Here is a 22,849-nt window from a genome sequence, read left to right on the forward strand (position 1 = left end):
CACAAGGACCAGATCATCTCTTGATAAATCTTGGTTGATTGGAATACTGGCAGCCTGGAGTGTATTTATAATCCCTTCTGAGGACCACTGGGTCCATGGAGAATCACAGTTTTGGAGACGAATGCTACCCCTAGTAGCCGCTGGAGATGGTAGCGCAATATCGTCATCTGATTCTAAGTAATCAGAAACTACGAGAGGTTGCTGTGACATTTGGTTTGGATGAGATGCTGAACAACAGTGGCAGTATCTTCAGACACAATGAGGTGCAAGTAGTGCATTTTTATATACCTCGTGTTGAGATCCGATTGGTTTAGACCTTAATTGGAATGTGACGTGCCATTTGGTCTTCCTAGTAGAACTTACGCTTACGCTTCCATTTCAGATAGTTCAAAAAGCTTTTTAAAAGATTAAAGGGGACATAACACACACCTTTTCACCAGTCTCATGATAATCTTGAGTACCTATGGTAGTATTGCATCTTTCATATCTCAAAAGAGTCTTTAGTTTGATCAGATTTATGAAAGAAAGATACAGCTTTATGATTCTCACGGCAAACAGCCTAGATCCTGGAGACGTGCCTTGGGCAGAGCTTAAGAATCACAGACTGATTGGCAACAATACACAGAAATGTTTAAACTTCCTTATATTTACAGTATGTATGGTACACCATTTAATATTTCATTAAACCTTCATAAATAATGAATCCCAAGTGCCAACCACAAGCCTATTTTCTGAAGTAGATTAAATAAATTAAAAGTAAAAAAAAAAAAACAGCATTCATTCAAAATGTAGATGTTTTCTAACATTATCAATCTTTACTATTACTGTTTCTATCAATTTAACAAATCCTTGCTGAATAAAATCTCATGTATTAAAAAAAATAATAATAAAAAATAAAAATAAAAATAAATACTGGCCTCAAGCTATTTAACAGTAGTGTATATTGTTACAAAAGTTATATTTTAAATAACTGCTGTACTTTTTTAACTTTTTATTTATCAAATAATCACAGGTGAAAAGTATCACAGGTTTCCAACATTGATAATAAACCAGCATTGCATAAAATTTATTTCAAAGTATATTAAAATTTTGATCAAATAAATACAGGCTTGATAACCATAAGTAACTTCTTGCAAAAATATAAAATAGTAAGGTATCCAAACTATTGACCTATATATATATATATATATATATATATATATATATATATATATATATATATATATATATATATATATATATATATATATATATATATATATATATATACACACACACACACACACACACAAACACATACATTGGCCCTATTTTACATTTAAGCCCCTGCCCCTGAGGAACTCTCTGCACGTCCCTGCAGCACAGAAGCTGTTTTTGAAACATGCAGCCCTCATTTTTATTAAATTAAATCATAGCTTTTGGAAGTTTAATTGTCACACTAAACCATATCACAATTCTAGTTTTACTTGATGTTCTTGATATACATTTGATTATGTTAGAAAATAGCACTGGGCATTTATTTATTTCATTATGTCAAAGGCTTCGTGGTCCAGGTTTGGACCGGAGTCTGTTAGTTGGTGACCCCTGCACTCACCTTATGAAATAACCGTCATGCACGATCTCTGCTACAGATCAGAATGATTCATAAAGTCATGTGGCTTGTTGAGGAAATGTAAAAATAAAGTTTTATAATGATTTTGTTCTTATTGATTATTTGTGTTCTTCAGATGCTGTTGCTGGAGTTGGTGATGCAACTTATGCTCAATCTATTAGGAAGAAGAATAAAACATGTAAGAATTTGCACTTGTTCCTGCAGACTGTGGCACATATTGGTTCTTTTACATTATAAAGCAGCAATTATTATCAATCTAATATTATAGTGTATTAAATAAATAAGATGCCTGAATGCAATATGAAAAATTTTAACAATTATCTTCTTATCGATCCACAAGTTCACATTTACAACTCTGTGTATTTGCTGGATAAAAAATGGGTTGATTTTCACTTTTATCAGAAGAGAAGCAAAAAAAAAAAAAAAAAAGATGTGCGCATTGATTATCTGGCAGCAGAAGGTGCTTTTGGAACAGCAGAAATACAGGGGTTTCAACTGTAACAGCAGTAGGCACAGCAGCTGTTTTTGAACTGTGAAGTGTTCATTTTTATTCAATAAAATCATAGCCTTTCAGAGTTTAATTGTCTTTTTATGACTTTTTTTAAGGACCCATCAACTTTTCTAAGTTTTGAGAATGCCATTGTTTTTCACTCACAAAAATGTATTTCATTATGTTAAAAGGCTTCGTGGTCTAACCTTACCAAATAACCATCATGCACCGTTTCTGCCACAGATCACAATGATTTCTAAAGATTTGTGGCTTGTTGGTGAAATGGTAAAATAATATATTGTATAATTATTTTATTGTCATTGATCATTTATGTTCTTTAGATGCTGTTGCTGAAGTTGAGGATGCAACTTATGCTCAACCTATTATGAAGAAGAATAAAAAACGTAAGAATTTGCACTTGTTCCTGCAGACTGTGGCACATATTGAATATGTTACATTATAAATATGTTTTAAGTGATTCAGATCAGTTGCTTGAGTATCAGGTTAATCATGATCTTAGAACAGTAAATCATCAGCAGAATGAGCTCAAATCAGAGGTGTCTGTTATTCACATCAGCTGCATAAATCATCTTGTCTGATCTATTTAAAGGTCCCTGAGAAGACACAAGACGGCTAAAAGAGATTCACAGCAGCAGACAGAGTAACGCTTGCATTGCTTAAGAAATGATAATGAATGAACTGCTTATGCACATGCTTGATTGAAATACTTTAGAGAAATGCACTGTATTATCTGTACACATTTTAATGTATGTAAGCAAACAAATATCTATAATATTTAGTACAATATTTTCTCCAGTGAGCACTTACGTGTTAAGGTCCCGTTCTTCGTGATCCCATGTTTTACACTTTAGTTAGTGTATAATGTTGTTGTTAGAGTATAAATAATATGTGTGAAATTCTAAAGCTAAATGCCAAGCGAGATATTTTATTTAACAGAATTCGCCTACAAAAAACGACCCGTTTGGACTACAGCCCTCTAGTTTCTGCAGTAATGACGTCACTAAAACAGTTTTTTGACTAACCTCCGCCCACATGAATTCACAAAAAGGGGGCATGGTCTTGTTGCGGTCGCACTGAGAAGAGGAAGAGCTGGGTTTGTATTTGTCGCAGGGGCGTAGCCATCTTTTCAGAAGCGAGGGGGACAGAAATTACACACACACATACATTATATATAAATAAATAAATAAATATATATATATATATAACATTACAATATAAAGTTTCAATCTATATAGCCTACCAGTCATCAGTTTTTGAACAGTAAGATTTTTTTGTTTTTAAAGAAGTCTCTTCTGCTCACCAAGCCTGCATTTCTTTAAATATGTTTACTATTAAAGTAAAAAAATAATAAAATGTAATTTATTCCTGTGATTTAAAGCTGAATTTTCAGCATCATAATTCCAGTCTTCAGTGTAACATCCTTCAGAAATCATTCTCATATGCTGATTTGCTGATTATCAATATTTAAAATAGATGAGCACTTTTTTTTTCAGCATTCTTTGATGAATAGAAGGATCCAAAGATCAGCATTTATGTGAAAAAAAAAGCTTTCGCAACATTATACACTATTCCATTCAAAAGCTTAGAGTCAGTATAATTTTTATTTTACAAGTGATGATAAAGGCATAATTTTACAAAAAAAAAACAAATAAATAAATAAATATTGCAGATAAATCTTCTGAACTTTCTATTCATCAAAAAAACCTTAACCTGTTAAATGTCACTCACGTTTTTGAAGATAGACATGAATGTGCATGATACAAACATACATTTTTATAATTCGTGACTGAAAACATTTTGTAACATGATTTTGATGTACCATTTACATGGTAATGCAATGTCCGATTTTAAAATGGGTTTTGAAGGATGAATTTTGAGATTTCATGTTTTCAAGTGATATGTAACTTCTGATGATTTCTAAAATGTGATAGAGAAAAAGGCAACGAGGAAGTCTTATTTTTAAACAAAGGTCAAAGCTCCTTTTGTAATGTAGATTTCTGAGGGTGCACTCTTTTCATAAATTCATCTATTACTTTTCCTACATAATTTTTAACAAAAAATATTGGTAAAATATATATTTGGGAGTCTTAGACCTTTCCAACGATATATAGTTTGTCAAGATTAGATTAGATTTGATTGTAATATAGTATAGTCAACGTAGGTGTCCCGTATACGGGACGGGGTGACATTTAACAGGTTAAAAATATTCTACTCAGCTGTTTCTACCATTATCATAATGAGTGTTCATAAGTGTTTTTTACCAGAATTTGTTTGACTGGAGTAATGATGCAAAAAAATAAAAATAAAAACTTTGAAATCTCAATAAATTACATTTTGAAATATATTAAAATAGAAAAATGTCTTGCTTTAAATAGGCTAGAAAAATATTTCAAAATTGTACTGTTTTGCTGTACTTTATCAAATAAATGCAGGCTTGGTGAACAGAAGATACTTCTTTATAAAACATTAACAAGCTTACTGTTCAAAAACTTCTGACTGGTAGGATACTATAGGCAACTTTAATTTTTCTCTAATTTCTAGCTTTTAATTGGCTTAGAAACCTATAACCGCTGGACAATAACAAATAATGATTTGTTTATATACTACAAACACACTATCACATAATAAGGCCGAATAGTTTTTATACTGTAATAATAGCATTTTTCATATACTTTATCACCTGCTGGAGATGACTTGGAAAAAAACACATATTGTCGCAATCGTGCCTGTTTTTCTCATAGACTGTATAAAAGGTTTTTCTGTGAAAACAACTGTTTTTGTAAAGCGATAGTTGGACGCTGTTGCCCATATTAGGAGTTTTCTGTTAACTATCCTGTCTCTTTGAGTTTAAATTTTTATTTATTCACACCAGCTCTTAAAAGCCTCTATACGATCACACTTGACCGAAAAAGTGCAGGGGACGAATTCCCGTGTTATCAAAAGGGAGGGGGGGGGGCATGTCCCCCGCGTAATCTATGCCCCTGGTTTGTCGGCGTGTCATCGAAACGCTGTTATTTTCATCTCAGAGTCCAATCATCTTTGTTTGGGCTTCCCAGGGACGCTGTACTTAGAGGTCAATGGTTACAATTTATGTTTAACTCGGTTCTTGAAAATTATAAGCCACATGTAAAACTATGTGCAGCACAATTTGCTGAGGACAGCTTCCTCAATCTCAATCCGTTTAATGCTGGATTCGCACAAAGATTATTCTTGAAAGATGGAGCAGTTCCCTCTTTGTCTGGAGAAGGCGTTGTTTATGGATGACAACCGATAAGTGTATTTTATTATTTAAGTTGGTGCGTTTAACAGTTTCTGTAACTTATTACACAAAGGGCAACGCTGTTTAGCTTTGTTAACTAGATGTTAGGGCTGTGCAGAAAAACAAATGTGATTTTCATGCACATCTCATCAGTAAAAACGCTCCTGTTATTAGAAGTACATCTCCAGCACATGCTCCTCCCCACTTGCTTCTCAAAACTAGTCCAATCGCGTTACCAGGAGGGCAGCACACGCAGCTGGTGTCTAATCACAACACAGGAAACCCTGACCCAATCAGAACTCGTCACATATTTCTGATGGAGGGACTTTATAGAACAAGGAAGTCATCAGCCCGTTTTTATGACAGTGAAAACAGCAGTATTAAGATAAGTGAATTGTGTGAAAAATACTGTGGTTTTACACATGAAACATGAATACGTTAGCCTATATTGCACACTGTAAATACAATCAAAGCTTCAAAAAAGCGTGAAAAACTGGACCGTTAACACAACTCTACAAGAAACTGTTTAACGTTATTATATTATTCTGTTGGTGCTGAAAAACAGTGTAATAAAGGGTGTAAATGGGCACTTAGTTAATAAAAATCAATAAAATGTGTTCAATGTCTTATAAAAGAATGGCCGTGTTTTTGCCAAGTCAAGACAGATGATGATTTTTCTTAATTGGAATTCTTTTTTTTTTTTTTTTTTTTTTTTTTTACATTTTAAATATCTTACAGTCATACTATTAATATAGTTAAAATGTTTATAACTTTTTGCAGATATGTTCTCAGTTTTTTACTTGTTGATTGCTCTGTGATCAAGTTTTTATTTTATTTTATAGGATTTGTGATGGCTTTAGACTTACAATATTATATGTACAAACTGTATAAATAAAGCTTTGTTTAAACTACTAGCTTTTTTATAACACTGAGTTTATTTTTATTAACATTATAAAAATGTCATATGTACACTGAAAAAGCGCAATAAAAAATATATTTCTCTGGATCATTTTTCTACACTGGTGATTCTTTTTAATCTTGTCTAATTATATATAATTTAACTAAAAAATAGCATTAGAAATAAGACTAAATTTAAAAATAAATAAATAAATAAAAATGCGGTAAATCAAACAAAGGAAGAAACGGATCGGAGATGATCATAGACGGGAGATGATAGATGCAAAGCATGAGGTGGTGGGCGGGATTAACATTTCAAAGCCTCTGATTGGCTCTAATGTGGCCAATGAAATCATTATCTTATTGTTTCTAACGTGGATAGAATATAACTCTTTCTATAAATTATATTATGCCGAGATACACACATTCATCCTTCTACTGTAATGGACACATTTAGAGTTGATATTTTATGCTAGTCAGTATACCTCAGTATGTGCATCAGTAAACCTTTATGAACCTTTTTTAACCAGTACATCAGAGACTGTGGTGCGTGGTTCTGCTGTAGATACAAAAGCTGACAAGTTAATCAAAAGTGTATTAAAATTATTGGAATGGAAAATGTGGGGAAATTGTAGTACTTCTTATCAACATTAAATAACATGTTTAGCACAAATAACATGGCAATGCAAATAAAATTTCATATTATTGACATACTCTTTTAGCAATAATTATCTTTGTATTACTCTGTAAATACACCGCTGATCTTTATAATGACTGGATTGCTCATTGCATTCTAAACTACCATCAGTCCACCAGAAGTGTTTGAGTGCCAATATAATATTTCCCTCTGGCATCACTAACAACCAAAATACTGACCTAAAATCACCCGATCTGAAGCTAATCAGTAACTCAGTATCGTCAAATTTATAAATAAATATTGCAAGATAACTCTATATTGCTCTACACTGTATTGAATTTCAAGACTTACCATGCATCATATTAGAAATAAAGCTTCATGTCTTCTTAGTTAATATATTGAGCAGCAATAGTGGAATAAGTTTATAAGTTCTGAATATGTTTTTTTTTCTTTCTTTTCAGACTGTTCAAGATCATGTACATTTTATGGCATTTTACTAGCAGTGAGTTTCATTTAGCTTGAAATATTATGAATGCATGTTGAATTATTTAACCAACATTTAAATAATTGACTGCTTAAAAATACAAGCTAACAAAATCATTGTTAAAACAATTGCCGTCAACCTACTGCATGAATAAAAACAATTTAACAATTATTTAAACAGTGAAAGCATAAATCTTTATTCAGATTTCAGAATGACAACATTGTCATTTGTAATAAATGTTGAGTGTGCCGTGTTTATCTGATGTATGCTACTGTACGTATATGAACGTTACTTTTTAATATGCAGAGTAAATTCATGACATTAAACAAGTAGTACTAAACAGAAGTTATTGGTGCTCCTCTGATGTAACAGAAAGAGCTCTTCTCCAGATGATGTGGTGCTCTTAAAGAGTCTTCGGGTTCGTTGATGATGTTGGTGTATTTGGTCCCGGTCTTTGTTCCTCAGACACGGCGTGTTTGTCCAGTTCTCCGGCAGCAGCAGACGCACGGCGGTCTGGATCTCTCTCGATGTGATGCTGGAGAGACACGAGACGAGACGAGACGAGACGAGACGAGACTCACCGGAGATGCGCTCGAAGATGTCGCTGATGAAAGAGTTCATGATGAACATCGCCTCGGAGGAGATTCCGGTGTCAGGATGAAGCTGCTTCAGCTCTTTATACACGTAGATCGTGTAGCTCTCCTTCCAGGATCTCTTGCGCTTCTTTCCTCCTTTACCTGCTCTTACTGACGGCCTTCTTTCAGCACTTATTGGGAGCTGATCTCCCTGACACAGACAAAACCATCATATATGTCTTTAAAAACAATTTCATTATCATTATTTTTAAGATAACGTGGGAGTTTTTTTATTCACCTCTCTATGTTAATTTCTGAAGGAAAAACGGCGGTCTGTGATTGCGTGTCTCCATTGACCAACCCACAGAATGATTTCATTGGCCACATTAGAGCCAATCAGAGGCTTTGAAATGTTAATCCCGCCCACCACCTCATGCTTTACATCTGTCATCTCCATCAGATCCTGTTCCTTTGATTGATTTGTAAGATTTGTTTTCGGAAAGAGATAAGTGAAATATTGTGAACCAGCAGCAAAGTCCTTTACCGCATTTTCCTCTTCCGAAACATACTTGATTAATTTCACAAACTCTCTGAGAACGGGAGTTTATACTTCTCTAACGGACCTAAGTGAAACCACAATCATGGGCGGTTCTACTAAAAGTCACTCGTTATGTCAAATCCGAGTCCAGCTACAAAACATTCTCTTAAAAGAGTAAACTGTGCATTGATCATCAATTAATTATTGTAGAATAATATATGGCTCAGCATCAGCTTCATTACTAACTAAGATAGAGGAGATTCAGAACCAAGTCCTTGAATATGTTGTGATCTTTTAGATCCTCTCGCGTGACAGCTTTGCAGGGAGAAACCTTTTCTTTTCAGAAAGTTTTACAGTGAGTGGAAGAAATCAACCAACAACAGTTGTGATCTGTTCAGATTTATATTCTGCATTTACAAGTGGAAGATCAGAATCTAGAAAACATATATTAATAGAAGTACTGCAAGGTTTGCACCGAATATACCAACTGAGAATTATAGCAGAATATTTATGGGTGACTGCTCATGTTGGAGCAAATTGTGAAGATACTGAAACAAGTTCTTAAGCAAACACATATGGACACACAAATACTCTTGAGTAAATCAGAAATTAAAGGTTTAATTAACAGATTCATCATTTTAAGTTAGAGCAACTTGAACAATAGCTAACACAATACATAAAAAAATAACCAACTATCATCTAGCCCTCTATTAAACATTATACAAAAATATATTCCATCATAACTTATTGAGTAGTGCTGCATTCTTGCACTTCTTGAGAGGAAAATTGTGTCAGAGATGTAACATACTGTCCTAAATTGTTGCTATAGTAGCATCATATTAATGCAAGAAATCCTAAGCATTAGCAGCTATATATATATATATATATATATATTTTAAATAAACCATTATATTTCATAATTTAAATCTATTTTCACACTCTTGGGTGAAGGGGTGGGGTAGTCTGTGGCACTGGCCCTGAATCATGTTATTTTAAATGGATCCTATAATGCTCTCTTACAAAGTCTTTATTGTGTCTTGGGGGTTTACTAAAACAGGCTCTCATACAAGGTTGTTCGAAAAACACATTATTGTTCACATATTTTACATTATTACAACACCTCTCTTCCCCAGTCTGGCAAGAACGGTTCAAATAGTTCCTGCATCAAATGTGTTGTGTTCGGTGAGCTGGGCCGGTGTGTGTTGTGATCAGTGAGCTGGGCCGGTGTGTGTTGTGTTCTGTGAGCTGGGCCAGTGTGTGTTGTGTTCTGTGAGCTGGGCCAGTGTGTGTTGTGTTCTGTGAGCTGGGCCAGTGTGTGTTGTGTTCGGTGAGCTGGGCCAGTGTGTGTTGTGTTCGGTGAGCTAGGCCAGTGTGTGTTGTGTTCGGTGAGCTGGGCCAGTGTGTGTTGTGATCGGTGAGCTGGGCCGGTGTGTGTTGTGTTCGGTGAGCTGGGCCAGTGTGTGTTGTGTTCTGTGAGCTGGGCCAGTGTGTGTTGTGTTCGGTGAGCTGGGCCGGTGTGTGTTGTGTTCGGTGAGCTGGGCCAGTGTGTGTTGTGTTCTGTGAGCTGGGCCAGTGTGTGTTGTGTTCGGTGAGCTGGGCCGGTGTGTGTTGTGTTTGGCGAGCTGGGTAGGGTGACCACGCGCACAGCGTTTGAAGCCTAATTCATGCATCCCACAAATTGAGACTGTGTCACGCGTAATCAATGCTTGCTCAAAAAAAGTTGGTCGCTCATCTATATCTGGAGTCACCAACCCGTCGATTGCGGTCGCCAAGTCGATCTTGGAAGCATTTTAAGTCGATCGCGAAGATTTTTCTAAATCTGAAAAAAAGGTGCGAGCCTCCGGTGCAAGTTGAGAGGTGCAAGCCTCCGCTGACGGCGCGCGCACCTCCCGAAACAGACGAGACATTTATACTTGACGCAACTGTTTTAGACTGAAAACGATAGACGCGGGTGCCGATGAGATGTACTAATATCCGTCTGCTCGGGCATGATTGTTTTAGGCCTGTAATTGATTGAATATTAAGATGGCACGGTTCGCTGAAAAAAAAAAAAAAAAAAAACGTTTCTGTTGATGCATGGGCATTCTGGCTTCCCAGACATTACAAAAACATGAGAGAAAAAAAAACCCTGGACAAATCATTCACTCTTGTTCAACGCGAATGCTGTATCTGAGCAGTAATTTATTCTTAAAGTAAATTGTAATGGAAAATAAAGAGAGAGAGAGAGAGAGAGAGAGAGATAATTATTAATTAATGTTATTATTTTAGTATAAATAAAATAAAAAATAAAAACTTTACATTTCGAATAAAAATTCCCGCCCGGCATCGCCCTTTTAGTAGGTCTATATGCATGCAAAATACTTTAATGTATATTCAAAAATGTCAAAACGAATAAAATTATCTGGTCATGAGTAGGCCTACTACAATCGCCTCCGTGGAAGAGCGCTTTTCGCTTCTTAGACCATGGGCGCGTATTTGGATTTTTACATGACATCGCATCTCTCAAAGAAAAGGAGAATTCAGGATTGCTTAGTAGTGGAAAAGGCCCTGACTCATGGAGACTCGCGGGATGTTGATGGGCATGAATTGTTTGAAGAGCTGACTGCTTTGGGCAGACTCCTGGTTGCTGGATCTATACCACTGGATGCGGTTAAATTGATCTATGAAAAAGAGATGGAATCCATTTTTCCAAATGTTTTTGTAGCATTGAGAATGCTTCTCACTCTCTCCGTCACTGTGAGCTCTGGAGAACGCAGTTTCTCAAAGCTTAAACTGATAAAAAAAAAAAAATCTCACAAGTACAAGTTAAACTCGAGGACGCAATCAAAGCGTTTGCCGATGCGAAAGCCCGACGCGTACGCTTCTGAAATATGTGTAAATGTGTGTATAAGTCAAAAAAAAAAAAAAAAAAAAAAAAAAGATCGAAACCTCCAGTTTTGTGAGCAAAAAGTTGTGCATATGTTTAGTTTTATTGTGTACACTATCTATTAGCCTATAAAACAGAAATTACATGCAGCTGTTGCATTGTGTACCTTTTTCACCTTTTTGCAGAATGAAAAAATAAACTGAAAACATGCTTGCACGTTTTTATTTTAGTGTAATTTCATAGATAAAATAAATAAAAAAAATGTTTACATGCATCTTAAGGATCACTAATTGTGGATGTGAGGTGGGGGCGGCACCATTGTGCTTTGCCTAGAGCAGCATTTGAGCTTGCACCGGCCCTGCATGTAAGGTGGTATGTGCTAGAAATGGGTAAACCACTATCCGTGAGTCTGCCCATGGGGTGGGGGAACCACCGCGCAAGGCAGTGTCCCACATTGTCCCTCAGAAACATACCCCTTGTCCCACCTTCGGCTTATTAGCAGGTGGTCACCCTAGAGCTGGGCCAGTGTTGTATGTTGTGTTCGGTGAGCTGGGCCAGTGTGTTTTGTGTTCGGTGTGTTGTGTTCGGTGAGCTGGGACAGTGTGTTCGGTGAGCTGGGACAGTGTGTTGTGTTCGGTGAGCTGGGCCGGTGTGTGTTGTGATCGGTGAGTTGGGACGGTGTGTGTTGTGTTCGGTGAGCTGGGCCAGTGTGTTTTGTGTTCGGTGTGTTGTGTTCGGTGAGCTGGGACAGTGTGTTCGGTGAGCTGGGACAGTGTGTTGTGTTCGGTGAGCTGGGCCGGTGTGTGTTGTGATCGGTGAGCTGGGCCGGTGTGTGTTGTGATCGGTGAGTTGGGACGGTGTGTGTTGTGTTCGGTGAGCTGGGACGGTGTGTTTTGTGTTCCGTGAGCTGGGACGGTGTGTTTTGTGTTCCGTGAGCAGGGCCAGTGTGTGTTGTGTTCTGGGCCAGTAAAAACTGCTGAAGATTCAGAGTCTCCTGGTTTCACTTCTCACTTCTAAAAGTAAACGCTGTGATGTAATTACTCCTTTTAGAGAAGAAATAAATATTTGAAATATTGTTCTGGCAAATTGTCAGTCCATCCGATCTGAATCATGATTTTATAGGCTGAATGCATCACTTATGTTGTGATCGGTGAGCTGGGCCAGTGTGTGCTGTGATCGGTGAGCTGGCCCGTTCATCCTTTATTTGATGTTGAAAAAGAAAACGTCTTCTTTTTAGACATGGAAAATAAATTTTACAATCGATTCATTGAACACTTACGTCTTAAAAATCAAAAATGATTTTTTCACAAATGTGACAGCCCTAATCGGTTATCAGGGCCAGTGTGTGTTGTGATTGTTTGTTGTGATCAGTGAGCTAGGCCAGTGTGTGTTGTGTCCAGTGAGCTGGGCCGGTGTGTGTTGTGTTCGGTGAGCTGGGCCGGTGTGTGTTGTGTTCGATGAGCTGGGCCGGTGTGTGTTGTGTTCGGTGAGCTGGGCCGGTGTGTGTTGTGTTCGATGAGCTGGGCCGGTGTGTGTTGTGTTGTGTTCGATGAGCTGGGCCGGTGTGTGTTGTGTTGTGTTCGGTGAGCTGGGCCGGTGCGTGTTGTGTTCGGTGAGCTGGGCCAGCGTGTTTTGTGTTCGGTGAGCTGGGCCAGTGTGTGTTGTGTTTGGTGTGTTGTGTTCGGTGAGCTGGGCTGGTGTGTGTTGTGTTCGGTGAGCTGGGCCGGTGTGTGTTGTGTTCGGTGAGCTGGGCCAGTGTGTGTTGTGTTTGGTGTGTTGTGTTCGGTGAGCTGGGCTGGTGTGTGTTGTGTTCGGTGAGCTGGGCCGGTGTGTGTTGTGTTCGGTGAGCTGGGCCGGTGTGTGTTGTGTTCGGTGTGTTGTGTTCGGTGAGCTGGGCCGGTGTGTGTTGTGTTCGGTGAGCTGGGCCGGTGTGTGTTGTGTTCGGTCAGCTGGGCCAGTGTGTTTTGTGTTCGGTGAGCTGGGCCAGTGTGTTTTGTGTTCGGTGAGCTGGGCCAGTGTGTGTTGTGTTCGGTGAGCTGGGCCAGTGTGTGTTGTGTTCGGTGAGCTGGGCCAGTGTGTGTTGTGTTCGTTGAGCTGGGCCAGTGTGTGTTGTGTTCGGTGAGCTGGGCCAGTGTGTGTTGTGTTCGGTGAGCTGGGCCAGTGTTTGTTGTGATCGGTGAGCTGGGCCAGTGTGTGTTGTGTTCGGTGAGCTGGGCCAGTGTGTGTTGTGTTCGGTGAGCTGGGCCAGTGTGTGTTGTGATCGGTGAGCTGGGCCAGTCTGTGTTGTGTTCCGTGAGCTGGGCCAGTGTGTTTTGTGTTCGGTGTGTTGTGTTCGGTGAGCTGGGACAGTGTGTTCGGTGAGCTGGGACAGTGTGTTGTGTTCGGTGAGCTGGGCCGGTGCGTGTTGTGTTCGGTGAGCTGGGCCAGCGTGTTTTGTGTTCGGTGAGCTGGGCCAGTGTGTGTTCTGTTTGGTGTGTTGTGTTCGGTGAGCTGGGCTGGTGTGTGTTGTGTTCGGTGAGCTGGGCCGGTGTGTGTTGTGTTCGGTGAGCTGGGCCAGTGTGTGTTGTGTTTGGTGTGTTGTGTTCGGTGAGCTGGGCTGGTGTGTGTTGTGTTCGGTGAGCTGGGCCGGTGTGTGTTGTGTTCGGTGAGCTGGGCCGGTGTGTGTTGTGTTCGGTGTGTTGTGTTCGGTGAGCTGGGCCGGTGTGTGTTGTGTTCGGTGAGCTGGGCCGGTGTGTGTTGTGTTCGGTCAGCTGGGCCAGTGTGTTTTGTGTTCGGTGAGCTGGGCCAGTGTGTTTTGTGTTCGGTGAGCTGGGCCAGTGTGTGTTGTGTTCGGTGAGCTGGGCCAGTGTGTGTTGTGTTCGGTGAGCTGGGCCAGTGTGTGTTGTGTTCGTTGAGCTGGGCCAGTGTGTGTTGTGTTCGGTGAGCTGGGCCAGTGTGTGTTGTGTTCGGTGAGCTGGGCCAGTGTTTGTTGTGATCGGTGAGCTGGGCCAGTGTGTGTTGTGTTCGGTGAGCTGGGCCAGTGTGTGTTGTGTTCGGTGAGCTGGGCCAGTGTGTGTTGTGATCGGTGAGCTGGGCCAGTCTGTGTTGTGTTCGGTGAGCTGGGCCAGTGTGTTTTGTGTTCGGTGTGTTGTGTTCGGTGAGCTGGGACAGTGTGTTCGGTGAGCTGGGACAGTGTGTTGTGATCGGTGAGCTGGGCCGGTGTGTGTTGTGATCGGTGAGCTGGGCCGGTGTGTGTTGTGATCGGTGAGTTGGGCCGGTGTGTGTTGTGATCGGTGAGCTGGGCCGGTGTGTGTTGTGATCGGTGAGCTGGGCCGGTGTGTGTTGTGATCGGTGAGTTGGGACGGTGTGTGTTGTGTTCGGTGAGCTGGGACGGTGTGTTTTGTGTTCCGTGAGCTGGGACGGTGTGTTTTGTGTTCCGTGAGCAGGGCCAGTGTGTGTTGTGTTCTGGGCCAGTAAAAACTGCTGAAGATTCAGAGTCTCCTGGTTTTACTTCTCACTTCTAAAAGTAAACGCTGTGATGTAATTACTCCTTTTAGAGAAGAAATAAATATTTGAAATATTGTTCTGGCAAATTGTCAGTCCATCCGATCTGAATCATGATTTTATAGGCTGAATGCATCACTTATGTTGTGATCGGTGAGCTGGGCCAGTGTGTGCTGTGATCGGTGAGCTGGCCCGTTCATCCTTTATTTGATGTTGAAAAAGAAAACGTCTTCTTTTTAGACATGGAAAATAAATTTTACAATCGATTCATTGAACACTTACGTCTTAAAAATCAAAAATGATTTTTTCACAAATGTGACAGCCCTAATCGGTTATCAGGGCCAGTGTGTGTTGTGATTGTTTGTTGTGATCAGTGAGCTAGGCCAGTGTGTGTTGTGTCCAGTGAGCTGGGCCTGTGTGTGTTGTGTTCGGTGAGCTGGGCCGATGCGTGCTGTGATCGGTGAGCTGGGCCGGTGCGTGCTGTGATCGGTGAGCTGGGACGGTGTGTGTTGTGTTCGGTGAGCTGGGACGGTGTGTGTTGTGATCGGTGAGCTGGGACGGTGTGTGTTGTGTTCGGTGAGCTGGGCCGATGTGTTTTGTGTTTGGTGAGCTGGGCCGGTGTGTGTTGTGTTCGGTGAGCTGGGCCAGTGTGTGTTGTGTTCGGTGAGCTGGGCCGGTGTGTGTTGTATCTTGTAGTGGAAGTCAACATTCTGTGGGATGTTTCTATTGTGGGCTTTATTTTTCTGAGGCCATATATAGTTAAAATTAAATTGCATTGGCGTCTTTAGCTCATCACTGAAGACACATCTTTATTTGTGCGTTGCTGACTTTAGAAGCAGCTTGAAGTGAGAAAATGACAGAAGTGTTAAAAGAGGCCTAATAAAGGTTGAGCTCATGATTGTGGTTGGACTTCTGCTCTGTTTCTGCTCTATATTTTTAACCAGAGCGAGGAAGATAGTTATTCTTATTCTTCATTTGTAGTTTCATAAACCTCAAAATACTTCAACAAGAGCAAAAGTTTCCCAGCAACATGTGCATGTCATTTTCATTTACTTCTTTTAGAAAACCTGTACCAATTCATATTGCTTTCACAAGTTCACATTTACTTATAACTGAATAAAGTTAAGCATATTTGGGGTGCTGTCAGGAGAGAAAGCTCTGAGCCTTCATAACAGAATAAAAACAAACAAAACAATATATACACATATTCTTCTTCTAGTTCTTGTTCTCCATATTGAGAGTTAATCAAGTGCAGTATCTGAGCTGATCATGTTTTGATGGATTTTGATGATCCTGCTCCAGTCTTTGAAGTTGTGGCAAGTTTTATGAGCAGAAATACTAATGTTGAGGATGTATTTTTATCTCTGTGAGGTATCTGTGTGGTACAATTATACTGTTTTGATCGGGCCTCGTGAAACTGGTCAGGCTCCTAATAACTGTTTACATCCTTTGTTTAAGGACTGCTCTCTAAAATGTATATAAACTAACATGTGTCTGCTTTATTAGACAATGACTGGAGCATCAAACAGAAATAAAGAAAACTGCTGAAGATTCAGAGTCTCCTGGTTTTACTTCTCACTTCTAAAAGTAAACGCTGTCTTGTAATTACTCCTTTTAGAGAAGAAATAAATATTTGAAATATTGTTCTGGCAAATTGTCACTCCATCCGATCTGAATCATGATTTTATGGACTGAATGCAAATCACCTTTTACATTCAAAGATGCGTTTATTTAATTCTATAGCAACAGTCACACAGGGTTTTGATTCTGGGTCCTTCCTATATGAAATATGGTGATTTATACAACAATATTTTTGTGACAACTAAGTATTGTTTTCAGATGTTTATCTTATCTTAGAGAAATCGTGTTTTTAATGAACTAAAATATTCAGAATGTAATAACAGATACACTGTATTAATTATTAATTACATCGATCATTGTGTAAAAGCAGTTTAGTTGTCATTAATCGAGCCACTGTTCTGTCCATAATCTGTGAGGCTTTGGCTGTGAATGAACAAAACAAAGCAGTGTGAGAACAATTACTGAACACTTTCTCTTTTCAAGGAGAAAAACAGCTTTAACAGCTTTAATGCAGTAAAAGAGTAAATATCTTCGAATGGGTCTGGTTTTCTTCTATTTCTTCATGTATTTGTGTGTAGAGTTTGTCTCCTCCCTCATCTCTTCTTGAAGTGTGAAAAGCAGGAAGTGTCTGATTTAGTTCAAACAGTCTGTTAATGTGTCAGTATGGGCTCCAGTGCACTGTCTCTCACACTCTGTGAGTATTTCATTATATTCTACACTATCTTCTGTTTTTAATACAGTATTCAGCTGAAGATTAATGCTTGTGCTGTGTGTAGGAGGGTCTATGAATCCACCGTCTTGCTGTTTTTCATATTCTTTATTGTTCAGATTAATGTGATGATATGTTACGTGTGGATCAGATCCAGAGTTTGACAGAACATGTATTTATCTGTGCTGCTTGTGAAAGATGGAGGCTCTGTGGATGTGTGCTTTTGCTTGGTTTTGTTATAATACACGCTCTTCATATTTCAGGAAGTTCATTTTATCTTGTAATAGACTCTCCATCAGAGGTTCAGAGAGTTTGAGAACAGTGACCAAACACAAGTTTTCATTACTTTAATTATTTCTGCCGCTCTTACTGAAAATTAATTGTCCATACTTATTAACTTCTGTTCTTAGACACTTTTTCTCTGATATTTAATCAGTTTGTCTCAATGTGATTTGTAGCAGATGTGTGAAGTCTGTTCTCAGCAGAAAAACCACAGCTGTAGTTCATCCTTAACATATGAACATGTTCCTCTAACACGTGACACTCAGAAAGTGTGTTCGGTCTTCATTTTGAACAACATATTTATTGTTTCTTAATATACTTCATATACATACTCACCGCTGGTTCACTTTAACTGAACTGAGTTTGGTTCATTTAAAATATACTTCATGTGAAAACACACTAAGTGTTCAGATTCTTTCACAGTCACTATAGTGTCACAATTAACCCTTTAGTGTTCCCGGTCAAAAAAGGCTGGCCTGTTAAAAGTGCATGTAAATCTCTTATTAAGCTTTATTATCACAAAATATCAGATTCAATCTGTTTGTCAGCTTGGTTTCTTTCAATTAGGTCAGAATGTTTTTTTTTTTTTTTTTTTTTTTTTTTATGATTGATAAGGTGTCATTAATCTTGTTCTTATGCACTTCAGTTTTGGAGAGGGAAAAAAAGTGTTATTTGTGGATAATGTTTTCAGTAAGCAATAAAATATGAAAATAATTTGCACTGTTTATCACACTATAGTGTGCTTTAGGCTCAGATAAAGGATGTCTGCAATCGATCAGTTTAAAATAGAAAAAATAAATAAATAAATAAACTCTGTCCCCATTAAAAGAAAACAAGCTGACACAAATATTGAATCTAATATTTAGTGATATAAAGCATAATGAGAGATTTATAAGCTATTTTTTGTAGGCCGGTCGTTTTTGACCCGGAACACAGAAAGTGTAACACGGAGGGGAAATGTTTTACAAAAATTGTTCAAAAAATGTTGTGAAGTTGTTACTCTGTGAGATCAAAGTCAGTAAGTTTTATTTTAATGTAATAACATTAACTTGCATATTTGCAAAAAAGAAAATGATCTCTGAATGTCCTGAACACAAGATGAGGAAGGAGTCGATGTTGTCAGAGTCAAACAGGAAGTGAGGCGGTGTCTCAAACACTTTGACCTGATGTGGTTTGGTCTTCTGTTCCAGTGAAGAGTCAGTGATGGAGAGACTTTGAAAATGTCTACCATCACGGGTTTCACTGTTAATGTTGGTGCAAATGTTTTGGTTTATTTGTTTTCTTTTTAATAGTATTATTAATTGTATTTAAAATCTTGTTTCTAAATCATTTAAATAATAAGAGTCAAAAGGCAAGAGTTTTTTATTATATAAAAATTGGTATGTTACTATTTTTGGGGAGAGCAGGAAACAATGTGTGTTTAAGATTGTCACCACTAGAAGTTTGGGGAACAGATAGAGAGCTTGGTCAAGATTGATTTGCTGTGAAGAAAGGGAAACTCCAGCCTCAGAGTTGTCGAGGAGAGTTGATCCTGTGTTTAGTACGGTTCTAGCTGTAGACTGTTTTATTACTATCTTTGTTTTAAGCTCTTATACCTATTTATTTGCATATTTTGCACACTTTTAATTTATGATTGCTACTATGGTTTTATTTTTGGTTTTGTAATTGTGGTTGACTTGTTATTTTGTTTGTATATGTTGTAACGCTTTGAGTATTAAGAAAGGAGCGTTACAAAATAAAATATATTATTATTTAATTTTTTCTTATCTCTTTTAATTGGTCAAATCAAATAAACTGCTGGACAGTAATCAATCATCTGTGTTCTATATTTTTTTTCTCTATATTTTTCCAATGACAGTTTTATGAGTGATTTATATACTTACAAGTGGCTCATACACATTTTTCTTGTTTTGATCACAGATCAGGGCAGAAAATATATTTTATTATTTCAATACAATAATAAATCAATTAGCACTGCATTTTTCACAGAGGCCCCATCTACACAGGAACGGAGTTGACCCCAATCCGATCTTTTTTTTTTCCTCGTCTCAACGATCTCAAACGCTGTAGTATAGATGCCAGACCAGCATGTGGCGCTGTAATTCTGCCACAGAGATACACATAAAATGGAGAAGAAGACGTGGACTATGTTTGTCCAGGGTGGCAGGGTTTCATTTTTTTGAAGCACCCCTTGGTGCCACCATTGGCTAGCGGACCACCACCTGCTGGGCCAGTGTGTGTTGTGATCGGTGAGCACCACCATTCATTTTGGCGTCACTTTGACAGCGAATAATTTTACATCTGGGGCGTTTAAAGACTCCATTTGTCCATTAATTATTTCTAAAAGAAACACAAAAATGTATAAAAGGCTCCATTACCTTGTATCTTACATTATGGTCCCGTAGAAGCAGTTTTTGTTAAAAATAACCTATCGATTGCGTCATAACCAACGACAGTAGAGAAATTACCGTATGGACAGGAGGAGAAGCTCGCAGGCAATCTTTTACTGTCTATAAGGCTATCGGGGGGACGTGGAGGTATAAAGTCAAGGGAGATAATTAATCAGAATACTTACCAAAATGTGCTGCTGTTCACACTCGCCTTCTCTGCAAGATTCGGTGGGTGATTCAGATTTCTCTTGGCACAGCGATTAGAAGACGTACAGGTTGCTCACGTGACATCTACTTCATCAAGCTCAGTCTGAGTCTGCGCAGTACGCTCGACCCCCAGGAAGTGTGTGCTTCTAATTGACTTCACTTGTCTCCGTTGAATCCAGTGGGGTCGCTGTGTCCATTTCTTTTACTGTCTATGTGCGTGACTAGGGGCGAGACGTGTGCTAATGACGTCATCGTTTCAGAAAAAATAAAATATATGGATTCGCCATCCACACGAAAACGCAAAGCCGGCGTTTTCAAATTTATGCACACTGGGACCCGGTTTTAAAAAAAAATATCGATATCACTCTTAAAAAACACCGGATCCGTATGGACCAAACGCCTATCTGATAAAAATTTTGAAGGTATTCACAGAATCGCATCTCCGTGTGGACGGAGCCGTAGTTTAATTTTTTTAGCTTACCTGAAGATGACACACACATAAACCATGTAATATTTGCCATATATTATTTTTATTATTATTATTATATAATTAATCACATATATGTTATCTTGGTGTTTCATCAGTCTAAATGTTTCTGTTTTTTATTCAGCTTAGCTTTGATAGCTGATAGTTTGCTAGAAGGGAAACATCACACATCAATATTGTGTTATTTCTGTCTTCTGAACAACAATTAATTTCTGTATTTGACTTTCTGCACGAGAACACACTCCAGCTTCCAGTGTGAATGAAATATAAACTACATGAGAGTGTTTAGTGCTCCATAATGTTCACATCGGCTCTCTTTCTGATACAATTAAGACGCCGGGTCATTCATAAACTATTTTGTCTCTTTAATTTAAATATAGACTTTTTCAATCTGTCTCTTGAAAACCTCGACCTGAACACACTTGACTGAAAACATGTGTGAGACAAATGTAGATTTTAATAAAAGTATGTGGAGTGGAGGGACAGGTTGAGTGTATTCTAGACCCATGCTGTGATGACATTGTGTGTGTTAAATGATGGAGAATATCCTCCATCGGTTCTCATGGAGCATCAAAACAGAGAAACACTTTCAGCTGAAACTCTAGACATGTTTCTGTGATCTGCATTGTGTTGAACCAATGGAAATGATTCATATCTGTTTCTTCTGTGTTTAGTGCTGATGTCCTTCATCCACTCTGGACTCACTCAAGGTATTGTGCTCTACTGATTTACATTTGATTTATTAAATATGAATAGTGTTGTAGTAGTTTATTTGTCTACATGGATCACACGTTTGTCTCTTTGCTGATAATTCATGTCCATATTTTGCTGTTGTTCATCTTCACTCACCATCATTTATATGTGTAGCTCCTCATGCTGTAAAACACTGCTGTGGGGGAAGTTGTAGCTTCATGGTTAGAGAGTCAGACTCGTAACCCGATGGTTGTGGGTTTGAGTCTTATACTGACAGTGATTGTAGGTGGAGGGAGTGAATGTACAGAGCTCTCTCTCTCCTTCAAAACCACGACTGAGGCGTGTGTGTGTGTGTGTTCACTGCTGTGTGTGTGTTCACTGCTCTGTGTGTGTGTTGGTGTGTTCACTGCTCTGTGTGTGTGTTGGTGTGTTCACTGCTCTGTGTGTGTGTGTGTGTTCACTGCCGTGTGTGTGTGTTCACTGCCGTGTGTGTGTGTGTGTGTGTGTGTGGGGGGGGGGGGTATAAATGCAGAGCACTAATGAGTGTTTGTCACATGTCCATCACTATCTCTGCAGTTTATGATGAAGTTAAAATAAATAAATAAAAAGCTTATTGTAGTCGATTGCAAAAATAACTGTGAGCAATTAACTCTTTTGTGATTGATTGAGATTTATTTCAGATGCCAAATTACAACATAAACGTTCCTCTGTGGAACCTGCTCTACAATAAAAACAGGTTGTCCATAGAACTCACACTGGACATGAATGGTTTACAAAAGCTAATTAATTTTTTTTATTTGTTTTCATCAATTTTGTCAAATGAAGTCACTACATCAGCCACAAAGCAGAAAACAAAAACACAGACGTTGTAGAAGTGGAAACTATAAAACATCCACAATGTGTAACTCTGGTGATCTGGATGAATAATGTTCATATATGTTCATAATGATATGAATATTACTAAATAAACGTGTAAACAAAAATAAATAAATCCATCCAAATATTGTAACATAACTGCAAAAATATTACTTTAGTACAAAAAGTTACACTTTGCAAAAGGTTCATTGTTTTCTTGTTATAATGATGTTTGAATGTCTCCAGATCAATCTGACGAGACACTGAGTGATCACTGCAGACATCTGGAGGATGTAGATCTGATTTATTGTGTACTAACTAAACTTAATGATGTTCATTCAATACAGTGTTAGTTAAAGGAGTCTGACAACAGAACCTAGAAGATAGATCAACTTTACCATTTCCTCTGAAGATTATTATCATAATGATCTCTAAAATAAATGATTTATTGAAACCTCTGACTGAAAACAGCGCCACCTACCGACCAGAACAAGAACTGTTCAATAATGTTTTAATTACTTTCTCATTTCAAAATACAGCTGAATTGACAAAACAAATAAAAGAATGAAAACATTTTATTACAACTTTTATCATAACAGTCAATTTTATTCACATTTGTGTCACTATCAACTATATGAAGTCAGATATTCAGAGATTATTTTCTTCTGTTCACAGATTCACCCAGATCTACTCTGACTGTGACTCCAGACAATACAGTATTCACTGGAGAGACGGTCAATCTGACGTGTGTGATTGTGTCTAAACACAGAGACTGGGAATATG

General features: G+C 38.3%; 1 protein-coding gene and 1 long non-coding RNA gene across 2 annotated transcripts in view; both read left to right on the plus strand.

The window, feature by feature from the left end:
- The window catches only part of LOC128017541 (basement membrane-specific heparan sulfate proteoglycan core protein), a 1,082,135-nt gene that overhangs the window by 93,009 nt on the left and 966,277 nt on the right, over positions 1 to 22,849 (plus strand). The window lies entirely within an intron of this gene.
- On the plus strand, positions 17,095 to 22,827 carry LOC128017456 (uncharacterized). The gene is made up of 3 exons (XR_008184460.1): positions 17,095 to 17,137; positions 21,193 to 21,228; positions 22,742 to 22,827. It is a non-coding gene; the product is annotated as an uncharacterized LOC128017456 (long non-coding RNA).

The sequence above is a fragment of the Carassius gibelio genome, chromosome A7 (genome assembly GCF_023724105.1).
Source record: "Carassius gibelio isolate Cgi1373 ecotype wild population from Czech Republic chromosome A7, carGib1.2-hapl.c, whole genome shotgun sequence".
NCBI classification, from domain to species: Eukaryota; Metazoa; Chordata; class Actinopteri; order Cypriniformes; family Cyprinidae; genus Carassius; species Carassius gibelio.